Source organism: Larus michahellis, chromosome 5 (genome assembly GCF_964199755.1).
Source record: "Larus michahellis chromosome 5, bLarMic1.1, whole genome shotgun sequence".
Lineage (NCBI taxonomy): Eukaryota > Metazoa > Chordata > Aves > Charadriiformes > Laridae > Larus > Larus michahellis.
Genome location: NC_133900.1, coordinates 12,057,110 through 12,077,334, shown reverse-complemented (window position 1 = coordinate 12,077,334; position 20,225 = coordinate 12,057,110). Strand labels below are relative to the sequence as shown.

At 40.3% G+C, this 20,225-nt stretch overlaps 1 protein-coding gene across 2 annotated transcripts in view; it reads right to left on the bottom strand.

Annotated features, from left to right (window-relative positions):
• The window catches only part of WDFY3 (WD repeat and FYVE domain containing 3), a 178,554-nt gene that overhangs the window by 138,167 nt on the left and 20,162 nt on the right, over positions 1–20,225 (bottom strand). Inside the window, exon 2 of one of the 2 annotated variants that reach the window (XM_074588804.1) lies at positions 4,280–4,374. The exons of the other annotated variant lie outside the window; for it this stretch is intronic. The gene's annotated coding sequence lies outside the window, so the exon portion shown is untranslated. The remainder of the gene's footprint in view (positions 1–4,279; positions 4,375–20,225) is intronic. 2 annotated transcript variants of the gene reach the window in all.

The following is a 20,225-nucleotide window of genomic DNA, read 5'->3' as shown; positions in this document are numbered from 1 at the left end:
ACTCTCACTGCAATACAGCCAGATGGCAGCCCACTTCTCCGCTGTTATTTCCTCACTTTTAAAAATTGCTGCAGATCAGTTTTGTCTTCCAGCACTTTGTACAGTTACTCCTGCACCTACGGGAACATGCCTTTGAGGTTTCTCCCAGGTAGCTTTTTGAAGTTATAATCAAACAAGAGAAAGCTCTAAAACTAGGATTACTATGGCTCCAGTTTGTTTCAATTTGTGGGACCTAGAATCTTTCCCTAAGGACTGCCTAAGGCTTGCTCTTCACAGGCTACCACTTACCAGTAGTAGCTCTTCCAATACCAATACATCTATTTGGGACATTAGATGGGGCACGAAACATTCACAGCATTCTTTCTATTCCAGTTACACCAGTGGTGCACCAGGTCTTTGCTGCTGAATTGTATCTATTATCAAGTTAATCTGTAGTTTTGCTAGAAAAGCATTTGCTAGGATACCAAAGAGTGAGAGCCATGGTTTAAGAAACCAGGAAAACAGCAATAGGGATTACAGAACTAGAGAGCAGCATCTCCACAGAATTAACCTCAATAGAGATTCTCCCTTGCTATGTTTCATGTCCGTAAGAGACCACGGAAACCTGACAAAGGAAGTTTCAGGCATTAATCTATTGCTAGCAAAAAACATTGACCCAGTGTGAAATATTTGGTGCTTACCTCTAAGGGAGCCAGCAAATTAATCTTTCCCGATAACCTGACAACTATGAGAACTGCATTGTGTATGCAAAAGTACAGCACGCAAACATCCCTTTCTACCACAGGGAGCTTAAAATAAAGCAGTATGACAGACTTCTCTAACACCATCCCAGATGACAATTATTTCCACATTTCATATCTTAGTCTACAAAAGCTCTTAAAAAAAATATGGTCACTCCTCCCTACTCATACATTTTCTCTCTGTGGCAGTCTAAAGGAACTACTACAAATAAACAAACATTAGGGCAAAGCCCTGCAAGGAAAAAGGTTTGAGGTGTCGAGAGAAGCACTGACAACTCTTCCAGCAACCTTGCAAAAAGGATACAGAAGTTATTTTTCCCTCACGTACACCTTCAACAATCCAAACAACAACCCACATCATGAATAGCTCAAGCACTGCTTCTTCCCGCTCCCCACCCCCTCCATCCTTCCCAAAGCTCAAGCAGCCACTCGGACAGCAGTGTATGTTTTGGACTGTGCACACAGAAATGCAAAAAGAGAAGAGGGGCTGCAGGAGCAGCCCGCTTCCAGAGTCCAGACAAGCTGCCTAACTGGATCTGTTGCTATGCCATCGGGTAAAACGCAGGGAGGCGGCACTGCTAGAAGCCTACAAGAGCAGCTGCCTGCTCCACAGTGCCCAACCTTCTGCTTCCCGCCAGCACAAGAGGAAAGTCCTGCAACTTTCCAAGAGTGCTTCCACATCTGTAACGCAGTGGTGTCCCAAGACCTCAAATCCAGATACATCATTTTTTAGGCTAACGACCACTTCCATTCACGCACTAGTTCTACGTTTCAGTGCTGTAATTTTACTAAAGGATAGAAAAGTACTACAAACAAAAGAGAGTTTTGGAAGAGGCTATCCAACTCAGTAAACTCAATATACTCAGGTTATATACCCTGACTGAGTTACCGTGGTATAACAAATAAACATTGTGTGAGGGAGGTCAAATGAACACATGCAAACCCTTATCTTACTCCCATTATAAAGTCAAACACCTTAATATAGACTCTTTGTGGTGCCTACCCCACAAGTTTGGTCTACTCCCAAACTGACATCATCTGCACTTTTTCTAAGTAGACTCTCCCAACATCCCTGCAAGTGTTCCCCCATCTCTGGAAGTGTTCAAGGCCAGGCCAGGCTGGATGGGACTTTGAGCAACCTGGTCTAGTGGGAGGTGTCCCTGCCCATGGCAGGGGGTTGCAACCGAATTGTTAACGTCCCTTCTAACACAAACCATTCTATGATTCTGTGATTCTACTCCATCGTCTAAATCACGGATGCCACTACTGACAAATCCAGGCATGGCAAGCTAGCAAGGAAGCCTACTTCACATGCCTTCCCAGGTGATCCCAAACCCCTGTTAACTGCTCCACTGAACCATTTTTAATAAATTTTGCTCCTGCAGTAAAGTGACTTAAGGAAGATCCAATTTTAAAAACTCCAAAACACTACATGTATTACATCGAAAAGAACATCCTTCAAAATCTTATACACGTCTTCAAGTTGTATCACTTCTATCCCTTCCCTCCCTTATGCAGTAATCCAATTCATTTGTCAAGGAAGCAAACTAATCAGCTTGATATAATTTTCTCCTTGACAAATTCATGTTGGTTGTCTGTCTTCCCTTATCGCATTATCTTCTATGTGCTTATAAACTGCATCACAACTTTTACTATTACCCATGTAGCTGCACATAAGTCATGCCACAGATGGAAAGAAACTCAACATGGCCCCACGAAGACCCCCCGCCAAATCAAATATAGCTGGCTCAGGTCTGAAAGGAATATAACCACAGTAGCACTAGACCCAAGCTAATAAGCTCTGCCAGTTCTTGCATGTCCTCAGAACTGGAAGAACAGGATGTATAACGTGCCAAGGAAGTATTTCCTACATAAGTATCTGAACAGCAGATCATGATACAAATAAGACAGTCTTCACAGATTCACAAAACAGTCTGCATTCAACAGTCTGCCTGAAACTTACTGCTTTTACTAAGTCAAGAGGGAGACTAAGGAGAGAGGAGATGAGCCTTTCATCTTTTTTTATTCTCCATAAAATAGAATATATTTAAAAAAAAAATCTAAACACCATAGGTTGAAGGGAGCAAGGTATTTTCTATAGAAGTAAAAAAAGGCATATTTCTATCAGACCCCCTTGTGGACAGATTTTTTTTTTTTGTTAATGAATAAAAATTGGAGACTAAAGAGGCAGCACAGAGATAGAATGAACGCATTGATGTTGGAATGCAGGACTCCATATGTAAGGATGTGTTTGGGGTTTTTTGTCTTTCTGTGTGCTTTTGTTAAATTAGAAGTGATACCTCCCCATAAAGATGGTGAGAACATATGAATAACTAAAGGTCTCCACAAGAAATGGCACCACTTACAAGAACAGTTGTTAAGCTCTACATGCCTCAGAAAGCAATACCAACTCACATGTCCTCGTACTAATGGGTCTTTTTCTGCTGGGTCAGCTCTTCTCTTTCTGTGTCTGTGACATGCTGCAGAATTTTTCCCCTGTGTTGTTTTATTTTTTGCTCCAAAAGGGTCTATATGTTAAAGGGTGTCCTAGCAAAGCTTGGACATTACTCTTCAGTAGCCACATCGCACACATCTATACTTTTAAAGTAAGCTAACAAAGATCAGGAATCCTTTACAGTAACCAGATAGGTTTAATAGATTTTAACTCAACAGCTCTTATGGAAATCCACTTCTTTGCTTAGGAGCACTTCAAGATGCCTACCTCTTTCCCTCCCTGTCCCCCACCCCGCTTCATCACATTTTACTTGCTACGTACATTTTTCATCAGCAAAACAAAGCATTACTGAATTTGAGAGTTATACAAGCTTTTTTGACTTCGCTAGTTAAGAAGAAATCCATCAGGTGATAAATACACTTAATCTTTTTTAGCTTTACAAAAAATGTTAAAGTAAACTCAATTGAATATTCTACTTGCAAGAGCAAGCCTCTTGTAGACCATAATATTTGTAGCAGGACTATATAGTTATTGGGAAAAACACTAACAACAAGCAGTCTATGCAGCTTGTACATAATCCAAAGAAACTAGGATATAAAACCAAAATACAAGTCACTCGAGGCAAAAGTAGAGATACTACCACCTTTGTGTGGATACAGAGTGAACCTCTCCCAGCCTGTCATTCTACTGAAGAGCAGGAGCATTCTTCTCCCAGAGTAAAAATGAGACTTGAAAAGCTCAAAAAATAATTATGTATTATGATCATTCTCACCTTTTTTTTTTTTTTAACCCTATCAATTAAAACCTTCATGTTTACTGCAGCTTGATTCTAAGCATGCATCACGCCACACAACTTTCTGTGACCACCCAGCTATATGTTTCTACGCATCTACACAGATAAATAAAACCCTAAACGTTGTTTGGGTAGAGCAATTTTAAACTGACCATGTTCTCACAGTGCCTGAATTAACGCTCCCCTGTGACAGGCAAATGAACTGCTTCACAAAGAATTTACTGAACAGTATGACAACTACAAATCAAAAGGCAGTTTCTACAAAAGCTCTTAAGCATCCAAGTCACTAACCTCTACAGCATTCCTGGGATCAGGGCACACAGCTTCAAGAGAACAGGGCCCATTCCTTTCCAAGGTTTCTCTTCAACACCAAAGCTGTTCTTTCACTAGGTAAAGTAAAAAGGAAAAAGGTTAGAATATAATTGTGACAATAAAATCACAGAGCTTTGCTGCTTTGAAATGGAAGAGCAGTCACTCCTATGACAACTGGACTTTCACTAACCTAAGAAGTCTTTTAAATAGCTCCTGGAAAAAGAGCTGTAGCGAACTAGAAACTGACACACAGCATTAAGCTTAAACAAGCATTATCTTCCCAATTAAATGATACTCACTGAGAACACATGAACTGCTAAGAGTTACTAAAAAGTGCAAGCCCAGTAATTAATGCACTGACAGCCTGTGATCAGCAAGAGTATCCCTCCAAGGAACTAAGCGATTTCTCATCATTACAGCAGGGGAATAAGAATGAAGCTGCGTTGACCCCAACCCAGCTGAACACCTGTGAAGCTGCTGAATGTGCCTAGCTTTCCCTGGCCTCTCCCCTAGTTTTTGTGCCTCTTTTTTCAGAGTTATAAAATGTTTATATAAAAAATTTGCAAGTGGACACACACAAGCCAACAAGGGGCACCGAGTCCGAGCTCACTTCAGCGTGATTCCACAAATCCACCATGATGGGAGTCTCCAGCTAACTCAAGGCAAGTGGCAGAGGCAGCAAAACCAGCAGTATTTACTGTTAGACCCGGCAAACAACTAGGTACCTCGGTGAAATCCTACGCCTTGGTTATTTAGCCATGAGATGGCAGACCATTATTTTACCTCTGATTTCCAGTCAGTCCCATTTCTCGATAGTAGTTCAGGTGCTCCTACACCACGGTGCACTACACAGTGCACCTAAAGCAACTGGGAAGACTTTATAATACAATTTACAGTGTCTGTTGTTTTATTACTTCGTACATTAAGAGGAGCAGGGAAGATGGCGGGGGGGGCGGAATCAACACAGGTCAAAAAAGTAGCACAGTATCAGGTACCTTAGAAAGGCTTTGTGAGAGAGAGTGCACTAATGTGACAAACTTGCTCAGAGAGATGTTGTAGTGCTTAATAACAGTAAAACATTTTGTTACAGCATTGTTGTATGTGCTAAAAACTTAAGTAGCTTGCAGGCAAGTGCAAGAGTTCAGCATCAACAGCTAAAGCAAGAAGTTCTCTTCTAACTCCATCCTCCATGACCATAAAGCCCTCTGCTACTCGTAGGACAAGGAAGGGAAGTCAGTTAACAAAGTTTGCCATCTGGGACTTGGGAGTTTTTAAACTGTGTTTATTTTGTTGTAAGACTCAGAGCACTCGTGTGTTGAGCAAATCCTGCTTTTAGAAAGAATAGTCACATTTTAGTCTAGGAAATTGGTAAAGGCATCTAGGCAACAAACTAGAAAAATACACCAACACCCTTCCAGTACACAGGATGACGGGCTAACGAGTTCAGTTTCCAGAGGCATCCGTCTACTCGGGCACTTCATCTGCTCACCCCACTAGCATTCTCAATAGCATTTTCGCTACTTCAGCTCACCTACCTCTCCTACCCACAGGCCACACAGCATCCACTTACAATTATTTTCTCAAGAGATTAGCTCCAGCAAACCACTGCAGTGGTCACCATTAACTAAAATAAACTAGATAAAGTCAGATCAGCAGATACCCTCATGTGCATTGCTGCACCCATGCCCATGATTTATGTGGTACCTTAGATGCTTTTTGCTGGTGCAGAAGTCCAGGTTCACACCAGGCCTACGTGACATACCACTGGTCCATGCTGCCACGCAGAATCATCAAGCCCAGAGAACCACCCTACAGCATCCTTGGCTTATTCAACACAATATGCCTGTGGAAGGCCTTCATCCGCTGCTTCTCCCTGTGTCGTCTCCTCTCACTTTCACCTCATCATCCTGCAACTGTTTGTGGGGAAAAATAAGGAGTCAGCAGCCACTACCTGTGTGTGCACAGCGTATGAAACAGTAGAAACTGGACTGAAAAACTCAGGAATGCAAGAAGTAGGGTGAGCACTTTTATTTTTACTGCTACAGACAGAAGTAAATATTTAAACTAGGAGGATAAACAAATGGTCCTTTTGTCATAGGACCAGTTACTGGAACTAGCTTGGCAGTAAGCCTCAACCCAAATAGGGAATTGTAGTTTCTGCTACCTTCAACTGCATTTCACTTTATTAAGAACTTTACTATATCACCAACAACCTCTCAGGTTCAAAATGATAGATTTTTATTTTAAATACAGACAATGGAAGTCTCGGGTATGGGCTCCAAATCAGATCAGACAGCAATTAAGTCAAACTTAATTAACACTTACTACATTTGCAAAACTCAAATGACCAATCACACTACTAGTACTCAAAACCCACAATCTTACTTGAGCAAAGTAAGGCTTTACCAGTCTTCTTGCATTCCCCAGCCTAGTGAAGGCTCAGAAGCATCTCAAGCAGGAACTGCATCTAATATATGTCCTCCAACTACACTACACTCAGATAAAAACCCTGCTCAAGTTCTGAGAAAGGAGAACCCTTTCCGGTCAGTGCCAAGGGGGCAGCATAGCTTGGTTACCTCCTGCTCAATCAAGTCTCCACTGTAAAGGAGAAATGCCTCTGGGAACTCCACTAGCGTGATAAATGCTGAAAACAACCTCCTTCCTCTTGGTGCTTGAGGAAAGAATCTATGTTTTCCAAACTACCAAGACTCAAATTTACCTCTCCTAGAAGATTTCTTAGGGCATTCACCCTCTTTCCATCGAAACTAGGTTCCTGACCCTCCGCATGGACAATGGACCTCCTGGTGGCACGCAGGCATGTAATGGACTCCATAGCTGCACTGCCTACAGGCTTCCTTACCCATCTCTGTCCACTGAAAGGGTGCAAAAAGGAATATAAGTTCACCGAATAGAAGTTCACCCTGAATCAGACTGCACCTTTCCAGACATGCAGTGAGAAGACATGCGGCACCTTGCTCTCTAGGTAACGGGTTTCCAATTTGCAGATCCCACTCTATCCAAAGGCTTGCTGAAACCCATAATAGGAAAGCAGCATAGTGAAGAACCTTTCGTTTCATGTTAGGTGTCTTCTCACGACCATTTCAAAAGCATATCACGTGGCAACTACCTCATGAAAAAGTAAATGACAAATAACAAATATAACAAAGCATTGCCATGTTTCCACTAGCTGTGCGAAACAAATGCCTTCATGATTTCTCATCCACCAGAACACATCTGCACTGAGTGACACACATGTGGCATGTGATCCAGCAGACACCAGCGCAACTGAGAAGCCATGCTGCCGGCTCCCAGCTCTGAGTCACTTAATTTTCATGACCCAACACTGAATTCTGGCAGCAGCCACATCTATTATCTTCCAGAAAACAAGTGTCATTCAGAAAACAAGTTTCAGTCACCAAAAACAGCCCCACCCGTGGCTTACGTAAAGCTCCCTGCTGCACTGAAGGCCTTCCTTTGGCTAAAAGAACATGTCGTTTGCAACTGTTTTTTCAAAACATAATATTAGGGTGGCTAGCTTCAGCATGAACAATAAAAACATAAGCGACACTTCACAGCAGTTACCATCAAGTTTAACACATATTTTCTCTTTCAGACAAGTCCCAATCTACGTGCATTTCTTGAGGAGTTTATTTCATATAGTTTGTATAATTAAGTAACATTATGAAAAATATTTTTCCATCAGAGGAATAAAAGCTTTTTCTTTTTTTTTTTTAACTGCATAATACATTGGGTCAGCACTTTATTATAAACACCTTTTTGTTAAGATAAAGGATATAGTCAGCCGAACTTTGACTACTGCTTATCCTAACATACTTCTTCGGAATTGATGCTGGTAAGTTTAAATAATTTTCTAACAATATATATGTATGATTTGAATAATTTCTCTTAGCTGCCATTACTTCTTTGTCCTTGTCATTTAAATAATTTGCTCGCTGTAACATAAAACATTTGCACTCCTGCATCCCAGTAGGTATTCCACCAGGAGTTTTAGTTATGTCTCTATTTTTATTTCGACTTCTAGCCTACTACTTCTAGGCACTGTTTCTGGAGTTTAACAAATCAAATAGAATTTGATTGCTGCTCTCACCAGACATCTCAGAAAAAGTGCCAAATAACAAATCTCAGCAAACACAAACCACTACATTTCTGCAAAGAAGCAAATTGATAAAGTAACATCATAAAATCTGCTCTTTTGTATGTCTCATTCTGAAAAAGAAATACAAATGCTATGCAGATTTCCAACTTAGCTGTATTCCCCTCATTTAAGGTATTTTGCAAGCATTCCTCCGTGGACAAACTATGTTTATCAAGTTCACAAATACCTTACTGGTGCCATCAGAAGATAAAAAAAATGAAACCGTAGGGTTTCTTCTGTGCTGCGCACCACAGGTATTCAACAGAAACCTATTCAGGCCTAACCAGCCATTTTCCCACCTGCTTCCATGTTTTGCAAAGTTACAAAACTCACTTACATGTTATGTCAGAGAAGTTGAGGAATACATTACATACAAACAAAACGCACATCAGTGGGAGCTCAACAAGGTATTGATGTTGAAGCCCAAAACAGTTGTTGCTTGGAATTACAGTAATTGAGTGCTAGTACTTACTCCACACCCGATAGAGATAAAATCCTGCTTCTAACTGAAAGAAATCAAAGGGATCATACACATTACGTGACCCAAGTCTATTTTCTGCCTCTTCTAGCAGAGATGTGTACTTAGCATGCATTCTCTAGATCACTGGTGCACTTTCAGATGCACTACAAGGGACATGAAGACAAAGCACATCTTTAGCCTGATGAGGGGAGAGGTCAGGACCATATACTGCCAGCACGAGCTGATATCTGCATTCACACTGTCTACAATGATGAGAAATAAGTTAAGTATCAATATATTTCTGCAGTATATAGAATTTGACAACGGGCCATACGTTGTCTAAGTACCTCCAGCTATTTTAACAGTAGGATCCGGTTGAAAGAGATGTTTCCCCTCTTTCAAAGAAAAGGCCTTAAATGCCCATAGAAGGGCAGGTAGAGCATTTCAAGTTGCTAGCTCACTCTCTTCTTTACTGTTTCTTATTAGCCACTTCTGCTAAACCAAGCTCTAGCACTGTAAACCTGAATGTAGGGACAAGTAAAGCTACCACATCTGTTTTCTTCAATAAAGCTCACAACTCCAGCAATCACCTCCTCCTTCTCCTCACAAGTACTACTGAATTCTTTTGCTTTTTGCTTTTTAAATCCAACTATTGGCATGCTTGTTATACTTCCAAACGAGTGCATCCTTCCAAGAGAAGACTCCATTAACCTCCTCATGCTCAATAAAGATGAAGAAATGCATTAAAGCCCAGGCTTCACCTTCTCACAGATCAACCACAGAGGTCCACAGCCTAAAACAGCAAAAACGGCCCACAGAAGTCTGCCGACACTCGTCAGCACAGATTGCTTGAAAAGTTTTCACCACCTTTTAATCCATCCATCTTCAACTTAAAAATGAATATGACCACCCATAACTTGGTGTTCTTGCTGTCCCCAACAAGTGGGACATAGCTCAGAAAGCAAGCAACACTAGAAAGATGATACCAACTGGGGGTGGGGAGGAAACACCACCTTAAACAGAACTTTCTGGAGGTGGTGGGGGGAGATCTTATATGCAGTGATCTAAACTACACATATCTCTGCTTTATGACTATTTTAAAAAGTACGATCCAGGGCACAAATTTCTGCACAGATGACGTCCTGTCTCTAAGCTCCAAAAATGCACTTAAGAACAGATAAGCACTGTAACCAGATGAAACCTCTACTTCTCACACATAATGACAGACACGCTGTTTGAGCAGGCAATCCCAATTATAACTGGGCTAAAACAACGTGAATGCGTTAACTTATATGCCCAACAACTATCTATCTTTAGAGAGGAAGGGAAAAAAAAGGAGGAAAAAAAAAAGAAAAAAACCAAGGAAGATATGGAAGATAATCACACCGTGAGATAACATGCCAGGTCCCATACCAACCTTCAAAACGTAAGACGCCTCCACACACCAGAGCAAAGGGGAGGACCCTTGCGAAAGGGGTCAGCATGACAGATCATTACAGCTACTTTACTAGACACAACTCTTAAATGTTGCTCCTTTCCACTTAAGTCATCCAAGAACTAAAAGCAATCAAACTACAGAACCCTTGACAGATGATATCTCAGACACCATGCATTCCTACGCTTTTCAGACAACAGTCCCTTCTTACCTGAAAAATTCTAGTCTTTAATGGATTGCATTTCAGCCAGATTCTTCTCAACATAGCAAAGCACTGAGAAGATACATATGCAAAGTGCCAACCAGGTACAATAAAAAGAGACATCACTCTACAGAAACTTCTCGAGCTGCAGCTGCATTCACATCTCCTCCAGAAGCATCCTATACAGAGAGGCAAAATGCCAAAAAAGAATTTCAACAATTTGGCACTGGGTAGAATTTAGAAGCAAGGAGAAGTTTAGCACCAACTCCTCCAGCTTTTTTAAAGTAAGACAATGAAAGTCAAGGAAATAAATCCAGTCTCATTTACTGCAGGCAAGCTCTGCTGAAGAGCCCAAGTCTTGCTTCAGTGTTACCGCAGTCATTTGGACGAGCGAGGAAACCTAATACAACCCCTGATTTCTATGCCACTGGAAAAAATAAGTGTTCCATATATTGTGCGTTTATGTTAAGTCAAGGCCAAAATTAAACTGAAAATGGAACAAGAAAATTGTCGTACACGCTTGATGTTACCTTGCTCTTTAATTACTTCCTAATTAAATTTGCATTCTTTGATAATATCTACTATTATAAGTTGATGCTCCAAATGGAAATAAATGCTAATTCCCCCACCAAATGAACCATCAAAACCATGTACATTTAAATAGATTAGTAAAATTTATTTCAAGTTGTCTTCAGAACATTCTCATCTACTTAAGCTTCAATTTACAAAAGTCTTTGCCAAGGATGCATTAATCCACAATCACCCATAAACAGTCTTCTGCTCTTAATAGCAGAATGATGCACTTCTTGTAGAAACAGATTGCAATCTGTCAGCGTTAAACTCAAGATGGTCCCTACATAGATATGCTGAACTGACTTGCAGGTCACCTGCGACACAACATTTCATTAATTAAATTGCTTGATAAGAAGCATTATCTTTTTACATAGAGGTTTTCAAATTAAGTAATTGGGTCTTAATGTTGCAGCCCTATGACTCCTACCATAGAAATACTGGATGTTCTTTACACCTAAGTACAGAATTATATAGGCTGGAAGGTATCTATGAAGGTCAGGTGGCCTAACCTTTGCTCAGCACAGGGTCAGCTTAGATCAGGCTGCTCAGAGGTCTAGGTGGAAGCATGGAAATCCCATTACCTCTTTGAGAAACGAACTCCAGTGTTTGACTACCTCTGCCTTCATGGTGTAAATTTTTATCCTAGTTGTAATTTACCATGTTGCTACTTGTGTGCAGTGCCTCTCATCTTATCCCTGTGCATGTCTAACAGGATAAGGATAGTCAAACTTTCTACAGTGGCCACCTCTTCTAAAATAAAGATTAGTGATCATGTACATACTTTATAAATTGATCAAATACCAAAAGACAGGGCCCTTAATCAGATCAGTCAAATACACATTCAAGTAGTGAGTCTGTATTGTTTATGCAAGCTATTATTTTATTTATGAAAAAATAAAATAAACCTTCATGAACACACATAACATTTTGCTACATCAAATCGGAAACAAAAACTAGAAAAATAGAGAGGGGTTCTCTGTTTATTTCAGGAAGCTAATGCCTTGCTAATCCTTTAGCTCTCCATGGGAATGAATAAAACCCTCTGGATACAGAGACAAACCCTGATTATCTAAATCACTGGTATCTAAAATTCTGAAATCCAAAGGTCAGATACCTCCCCAGAGGACAGATGTTCTGGCAACCCTAAGAACAGATAAACTACCTTGATAATATTTGGAGGCTTACAACACAATTTTAAGTACTATGTCCAATTGCCTCAGTGGTGGAGGCATGGTTGGGGTTTTTTTTGCCTTTTTTTTTTTTTTTTTTTTTTACTAAAAGAAGTGTGCAAGTTGTTCCAAATAATAAAATCAAAAGTAAATAAAGATTTTTCCCCTCTTAATTAGTGTCTACATGCTAGCTTGCTCAATATAGCTACGCTCACTGATGTTATATTGCATAATGTAATCAATATATCACTATGCTATCCCAGTCATTAATTCCAAGCTCATATTCATTTTTATTTACTTTAATTAATGACAAAGTTACAATTTCCTAACAAGGACTGAAGGCTGACCTATATTAAGAGGTGCCACAGGCTACTGGCAAACCAAAGATGAAGCCAGGCTTTTCAGAGCACTGCATGGTGGGAGGACGAGAGACAACAGGCATAAATTGATACAAGAGAGTTTCAGACTTCATATAAAGAGAAGCATTTTTCCCCCCCAAGGACAGAGAGGCACTGGAAGGGGGGCCCAGAAAAGCTGTGCTGTCTCCAGACTTGGGGGTTTTCAAGATTTCAGGATCAAGCTCAGTGAAACTTGGTCCCATCTCACAGCTGGTCCGTCTGTGAGCAGGAAGTTGGACTACAGGCCTGCCGAGGTTGCTTCCAACCTGAGAGACCACGAGAGGTTCTCTTCCCCACTGTCATGTATACAGTCAGTCAATCCCAGCATCCCATTCTAACATTTAATGTTCAAAGTCAGTTGATTTACTGCTCTACTTTCCCAAATCTCTCAACCGGACAGATTCTTTTAACTCTGATCTACAGTCTTCAGCTTCCTGCCCATTCTTCTACTTTACAACACGGAAGTACCCTTTCCACCCGTGGACATAGTTTCCTTTCTGGGCATCTCCTTGGGGGCCAGAGTAACAGTCAAGAAGTCTGCAGTAAATGAAAAACAGAAGGCAGAGAACAGAAAGCAGACATACTGTAGGACACGTAGGGCAGAGAACAGGCTCTCCCAAGCATACAGACCTCCTGACTAGCAGAGACTTTTGTATTTGACTCGCATCCCGACTAGAAGATCCAAGCAGGTTCCTCAAGAGCTGTTCCAGCTGCCATGTCCTGCAGTAACCAAGTCCTTTGACAAGTTGTTCTCCAGCATCCCCACTGTGGGGGCAACATTTTGACCTGTGCTAACAATCTCTCCTTAACAAGGATGACAAAAAATCATGGCATGGCAACATTTCAGTGGCCCTACCTGGAGTTAAGTCAAGTCCAGAGTACTGTCCAAAAGCAGCTGCCCTGGTGAGCTGCCTTTGACAACAAAACAGCTATTTGTGTGGTGCTGTATTTCAGGTAACATCTTCATAAGTGCAAGAGCTGACATTGCATTAAGTTAGCCCTTACCTCTGTGAATCTACGTGCCACAGATAACGGAGAAATTCTGCCACAGATCATGGAGAAGTAGCTGTGCTTCCTGGCCAGCAGCTCTAGTCTACATACATCTCCTCAACAGTGCCCTCACCCAAAAACCTAGAACAAGGCTTCACAACATGCGCAGCACCAAGCCACTTGCTCAGTGTGTGCTGAGTGAAAGCAAAACTAGGGCAGCAGGCAAAGAGGTAGCAGCTCTCCAGGTAACTGGCCAGCCAGGCTGCACGTTTCCCACCATTCCTCCTGCTCTGGGCTAAGCATACTGTTTTTAGGCTGCGTGCTGCACAGCTGGTGTCCAGGTATTCCCAAGGATGAGAAGAAACAGATTTGCAGAGGAGGTTTCATTTCTGGGTTGCCAGCCAGCTATTTCTGTTCTACAAGAACTCCTTTCTGGCCAACGACCTTGGACTTGAAGCCTTGAAGTGCATGTATCCCAAGAAATTATTTCCTCTCTGCTAAAATTAATGTTACTGTTCTCAGAAGGTTTCTGCATCACATCTCTTTTTGCTAGAGAATTTTGCCAACTCAGACACAGTTAAGGCAATAAGCAGTCTGACGACCAAAAGTATAGATCAGTATATATTTAAATGTTTACATATATCCTAAGGATTCTGTTCAATGTTGCAATTGAACAAGTTGAAGGTGATGATATCCATGACTCCTAACAATAAAAGCTTTCTTATTTATCCTATCACACACTACACCAGGAATCTTCAGTTCCTACAGTCTGTTTCCAAAGCACAAGTACAGCTATAAAATGTTTCTGTAGCTGTTGTGGTGCTAGCCGTCTCATCCCAATTTGCCAGCCTTCATCAGAAGAGTGCTGCAGAATTCTGATTCTCATCTTGCAGAAGAGTCTATTTACTCAGTTCCTTGAACTCCCATCGGTAATCCACAGAGCACTGGAACAGGCTGCCCAGAGAGGTGGTGGAGTCTCTGTCTCTGGAGACATTCAAAACCCACCTGGACTCGTTCCTGTGCAACCTCCTCTAAGGTGATCCTGCTCTGGAAGGGGGGTGGGACTAGATGATCTCCAGAGGTCCCTTCCAACCCTATGATTCTATGGTTCATACTCTGTGAGTTTGCAAGGCTAGGATATACTCGGACAGCCCTCTTCAAGTCCAAGTCATGTTTAACTTAACTGCAGTAACAAGGCATATCAGAAAACTAACATTAAGACAACAGTTTCCATCAATGTCGATTTTACTGCTCAGTCTACCACTTTCTGATGGTAAACGAGATGATGCCTTATTCCAGTAGCTACCTGGAAACAAGGAAATTTACTGAACTACTACCATCATCCTGATAGGAGAGAGACGTTCTGAATATTGTCCAAGATTATTCATCATGTTCCTGGGAGAGCTCGTTCTGCAGACTGCCTGCAAAGTCCTCACAGCTTTGGGTTCTGCCTTCTTGGCAGCTGCCAGGGATCTCATTTTGAATCAAGCTTTTCCCATCTTGACCAGCTTAATGTAAGTGTTAGAAATAAATTTTTTAAAAATCCCAACAAGCACCAACAGACTAAAAGAATACTGAATAGCCAAATAACTGTTTCAGCCTGCAACGTGAAATCAAAGAGGGTCCAAAGTAAAAGGTCATCTTTTCATTTAGTGACCCCCAAGTTGAACAGAAGACTAGCTCCCGCAGCCATTTGGGGGAGTCTGATCTCCCCGTGCGGCTTATCACTAGCACTTAATATACTAACCTAATTGATTTTTCCTTTTTCTTGAACCAAAGGGAAACTAAGGTACTGGAGATCAAGTCCTAAAAAGAAATAAAAGAAGCGTAAAAATGAAGTCAGTCTACAAAAATTATGACCACGTACTTCTTTCTCCTTTTTCAGAAAGTAGCACTGAGCACTTGAAACATGCTAGTCTGAGTTTCTCAAAATGGCTTTACTTTACAACTGGGAGAGCTCAACAGAACGCTCAGTTCACAGGCTTTAATTTGTTCAGGCATCACAGCTAAATTTTCATTGTGTGCATATTTAAAGTATTTCCACACGGTGCATCTCATCCTGTTAAATTCACATTCAAAACTCAAATCAACTTTCCTCAGTGTCTCCCCAGACAATCTCTTCATTCCTCAGTTCATTCATCGCGTTTTCCTTTCTTCTTAGATGTTAGATCCAACAGAGAGATCCCTGACCAACAAAGATATCGCTCCTGATCATTATTAACTTCAATCAGATTTAGACTAGATAATACCCATTTTTATGCTCCAATTAACAGTGTAACTAGATGAATTGCCCAGCAATCCTAAGAAGTTGAAAGCAGAAGAATGCAGATAACAGATTTAGTTTTCAATGTTTTCTTTCTGTCCAAGCATGCATTCCACAAAGAGAACTCGTTCTGCCAAGACTTCAGACATGAAGTCTTTACACAAAAAAACCATGGGTGAATTAAAGCCTTCCCTTCAAAGCGGAAGATCTGTAAAAAGACTCAGTAGGAAGCAAGTTTCAGATCCAGGCCATTTCAAATGGGTAAGTTTTAACACATGCCCAAGGAAAAAAAATATTATTAAAGACACTGAATGACTTAAGTCAAGGAAATGTCACTTGCCAACATGAAATAGTGATGTCTCTTCAGTCATCCAGTAACCTCACTATTTGAGTGGTCTGTATGGTCAACCATGAAGAAGTATCTTAAGAGAAAAGTATCAACAGATCATAATTTTAACTCTTTTTCCACAGTTATCCAGTTCTCCCTGTTATCATGGGCACAGAATCATATCTTTATTAGTCAGTATTTCTAATGGATTTGTAATATTGAGTTTGTGTATGTGTGAATTTTAAGTTTCCACCTAGACTTTTGTCATTGGTTGGGGGTGGTTGGTTTGGTTTTGGTTTTTTGCTGATGGAGGGAGATGGGACAACATTTAGGAAGAGGAATATAGCAGCTACCAGATGATACACCTTGACCCTTCCCTCCCCTTAACAGATTCTTACTCAACTTGCTCAGAATATAATTTGAATAACCTCTTCTTCCTCTGCCTGTGAACCACCAACATCATTTTTTACAATTTTGTCCTCTACTATCCGTCTGGAGTATTTTCCAAATGAAAAGGAATCCTACTACTCTTCTATTAACTGCAACCTAGGTTGGTCGCTTTTTTTTTCCCTATTGCAGTTAAAACTACTCAAAAATTCTGCACTAGAAATATCAGAATACATCAGAAAAAACACGATCCTGGCTAAAATTATTTGTGCCGTAACCAAAGTATACCAAAAATAATGCCCCTAATGAAAAAAGAAAACCACCCCAATGCCATAAAATTTTATCATCATTCTACTACATAAGAAATAAGTGAACATGAAGTAAAAAGAAGCTAAAAACTGGTGAGGTATAAAAGTTGACTGTTAACACTATTTAAACTCTTGTTTATTTCTGTTCCAATTTATTTTTTTTAAAAAAGTGTCCTTACAGTTAGTTTGATAAATATCATTAAAGACACTAGCTAACCATAATCTGATGGCTGCAGATTCCTAACAATTCTGTAAAGAACTGTCACATTTGGCTTGCTGCCCACAGCATTATAATAACTGTAATAAACCAAAGTTCGTGTGGTGTTACTTTGAAGGAATTGGGCTTTTCACAACACAATCACAAGTCTTTAAGTTCTCTATGATGAAACGAGGAGCACTGCTGAACATTGCAAGGTACCAGAATAATCATGTTTACAAACTGAGATTTATTTAAACAGAGCTCAAGAAAGGTATCACAGAATCAGGAAATGCCGTACAAGATAAGTCATTAAGCTTATTGATGCCACCACCTTCCTAGCTTATAAGGACTTCACTTTTTTTTTTTTTTTTAAATAAAAAGCTTAACCAAGATACTAGACCTGCATGCTTTTCAACTTCCAAACACCAGAGATTATTATATTGCAACCCAGGTATGTCAGGAGATCTCAAGCTGGAATTTGTTTGTTTTAAGAGATCAATTTCACCAATAATATTTTGCCTTCTTTGCAATGAAACGTCACCACCTCGGTTCTCTTCCTTTTGAAGATCTGAAGTGTAAATACCCTTTAAATGGAAAGATCAAGTACCACTCTTGATTAAAATTCTTTGAGGCCTCTCCTTACCAGGTAACACGATTGAGATTTACTCTTACAAGAGTGAAAGTGCAAGGAACGGATTAGTTTTAACTCTCTTTTAAGAGGACTAACATTTCATGGATATGTCCTTAGTAGCTAGTTATGTAGAAAATCCAAACAACACTGAACAGGAGAGACATTAGAGATTGATCAAGAAATTCTTCAAGAATACCACTGAACTTGAGCTGCTGTTCATTTCCAGTGTGTTCCTAATACAATTGTAAATTGATTCCAACACTTAACCTCCAACTTGTTAGAAGCACATGTAGAATTACAATTTTCCATTGCCTTCAACAGAAAATAAACTCTCCAGTAATCAAATTCAACAGTGCACTGAAGCTCAAAAAGAAAAGGGAAGATTTAGGCAACTGCAACTTGGAAGAGAAACGACCAGACTCAAAAAGGAAAATAAAAATCTTTTCTCCAAAGCAGCAAAGAAACATCTTCCTCTTAAATTCTTCAATTTCTAAGATTTCTGGCTCACCTGATGACTGCTTTGGAAAACAGTAGTATGAAAAAAAAGCCCTTTAATTTACTAATTCATACTAGACCTTGTCAAACACACCACTACAACCAGAGAGTCACACACCAAGTTATGCACGTATTCATTGAAACTGCTAAAAAAGCAGTTAAATCCTTCTTGAAGATCATATCACTTAACACTAGATGAATCAATTGCAAGAACCACATCTAGAAAGGAGAGACGTGGAGGCAAACAATAAACATTCCAGGAACACACCGATTCAAATAATCGCCTCTTTTCCTGCAGCAGACAGGACAGACATAGACTCCTTACAAATCACTACACTGTATGTTTTTAAAGAATCACTATTATTTTGGAATTAAAATAAGTTCTTGGGCAAATTCCTGAACTAACAGGTTTGTATTTCAAAAAGCATCTGACGTACTTCTCAAGTCTAGGTTAAATCATGTGTGTATTGACTTCCATTTCACTGTCCTTCAAATGTTTGTTTTGGTACTCGGAAATACTGTATACACAAATCTGACACAAAGATGTTTTGTGCAGGATCATAACGTGCTCTTTTCCAAACAAAGTGTTTTGAGCCAGGTCTTCTCTGACCTTAAGGAGCTAGCAAGTTACAGATTGATTTCCAAATTTCCTCCATTACTTTATTTAACAAAAAACAAACAAACAAAAAAACAACACCAAAAAAACCCAAAACAAAGCCAAAACATCCATTTCATGGCCAGATATGACAGATCCTAAAAGCCACAGAAATCCAGCTTGGAGAAGTCCTGAGGTCACTAGGAAGAACTCTGGGATAAGGACCACAGAACATCTCAGCTGAGAAAGTCTGAAGAGCGATTTCAAAATTCTCAATGAAGTTACAGGACTTACATAAGCACTACTTTTGGGAACTTGGCATTAGACCAGCGAATCCCCACCGCCATGGTGACAAAGAGCTAGCCATGATATGCAGCTGTTTTGTTTCGTTGGTTTTGGGGTATTTTTCCAAAAAAAAAATCTTTGCAATCCTTCCCTCCTCACCATTACTTTCTGGGATTCCCCAGTATCAGGAGCTCTGATAAAGTACAACTGCATTTGCGGGGCTGAGGTATGAACTTTAGCAGAGTCTTCAACAGCAATGGAAATAATCAAATAACTCAGTGACAAACATGGCTATCAAAAATGGATTGAATATGCATAGCTAGGCGAGGCTATGCCTGAGAAACACAACATGGAAGCCAGAACTCAATGTTCCTGCCGTGAGAAATTCAGGGGGTAGAGGTATGAGTAGACAGGATTGAAGCTTGGTTCATTACACATCCAGTCTTCCAGTTGCAAAAGAGAATGTCTTCTGTATGCCTGGTCTCTCTAAAGCGGACTGAGGAATACTGTCACTGAAAGAAAAGAAATTCCAACGAAAATAGCTCAGACCAAAAGGACCACAATTTCTTACAAACGACAGCACTTTAAAAAATCAAGACAACTTGCTATCTCTCCACAGTACAGACACAACGAGCAAGAAAATGCATCTTTTGCATTCCCTATAATTATTTAGCATAAGATTTACAAACTAAAGTACCTTAAACCCTTACCCTCAATTTATTTCTTGGCATAGGACACTAAGCGCTAGAGCCTATTTATGACTGATACAGATCACATTTGACACAGAAACACAAGCAGTATATCAAATAGGTATCACAGATCAACTATTATTTCTCCTCTGTTGGGACCTGTATGTGGTATACTCTGTTCATCTGTAAGCAGAGAACAGTGTTGCAGTCTAAAAGTCTATCATCTCTTGTCCCGCCGTCCAGGCAGGTTTCTCAATGTTAATCATGGATCAAAACAGCCTGTCTACGGTCACTTAAGCTCACAGGAAGCCATGTAACTTGAAACAGAAACAGCATGACATAAAACTGAACTGAAAATGAAG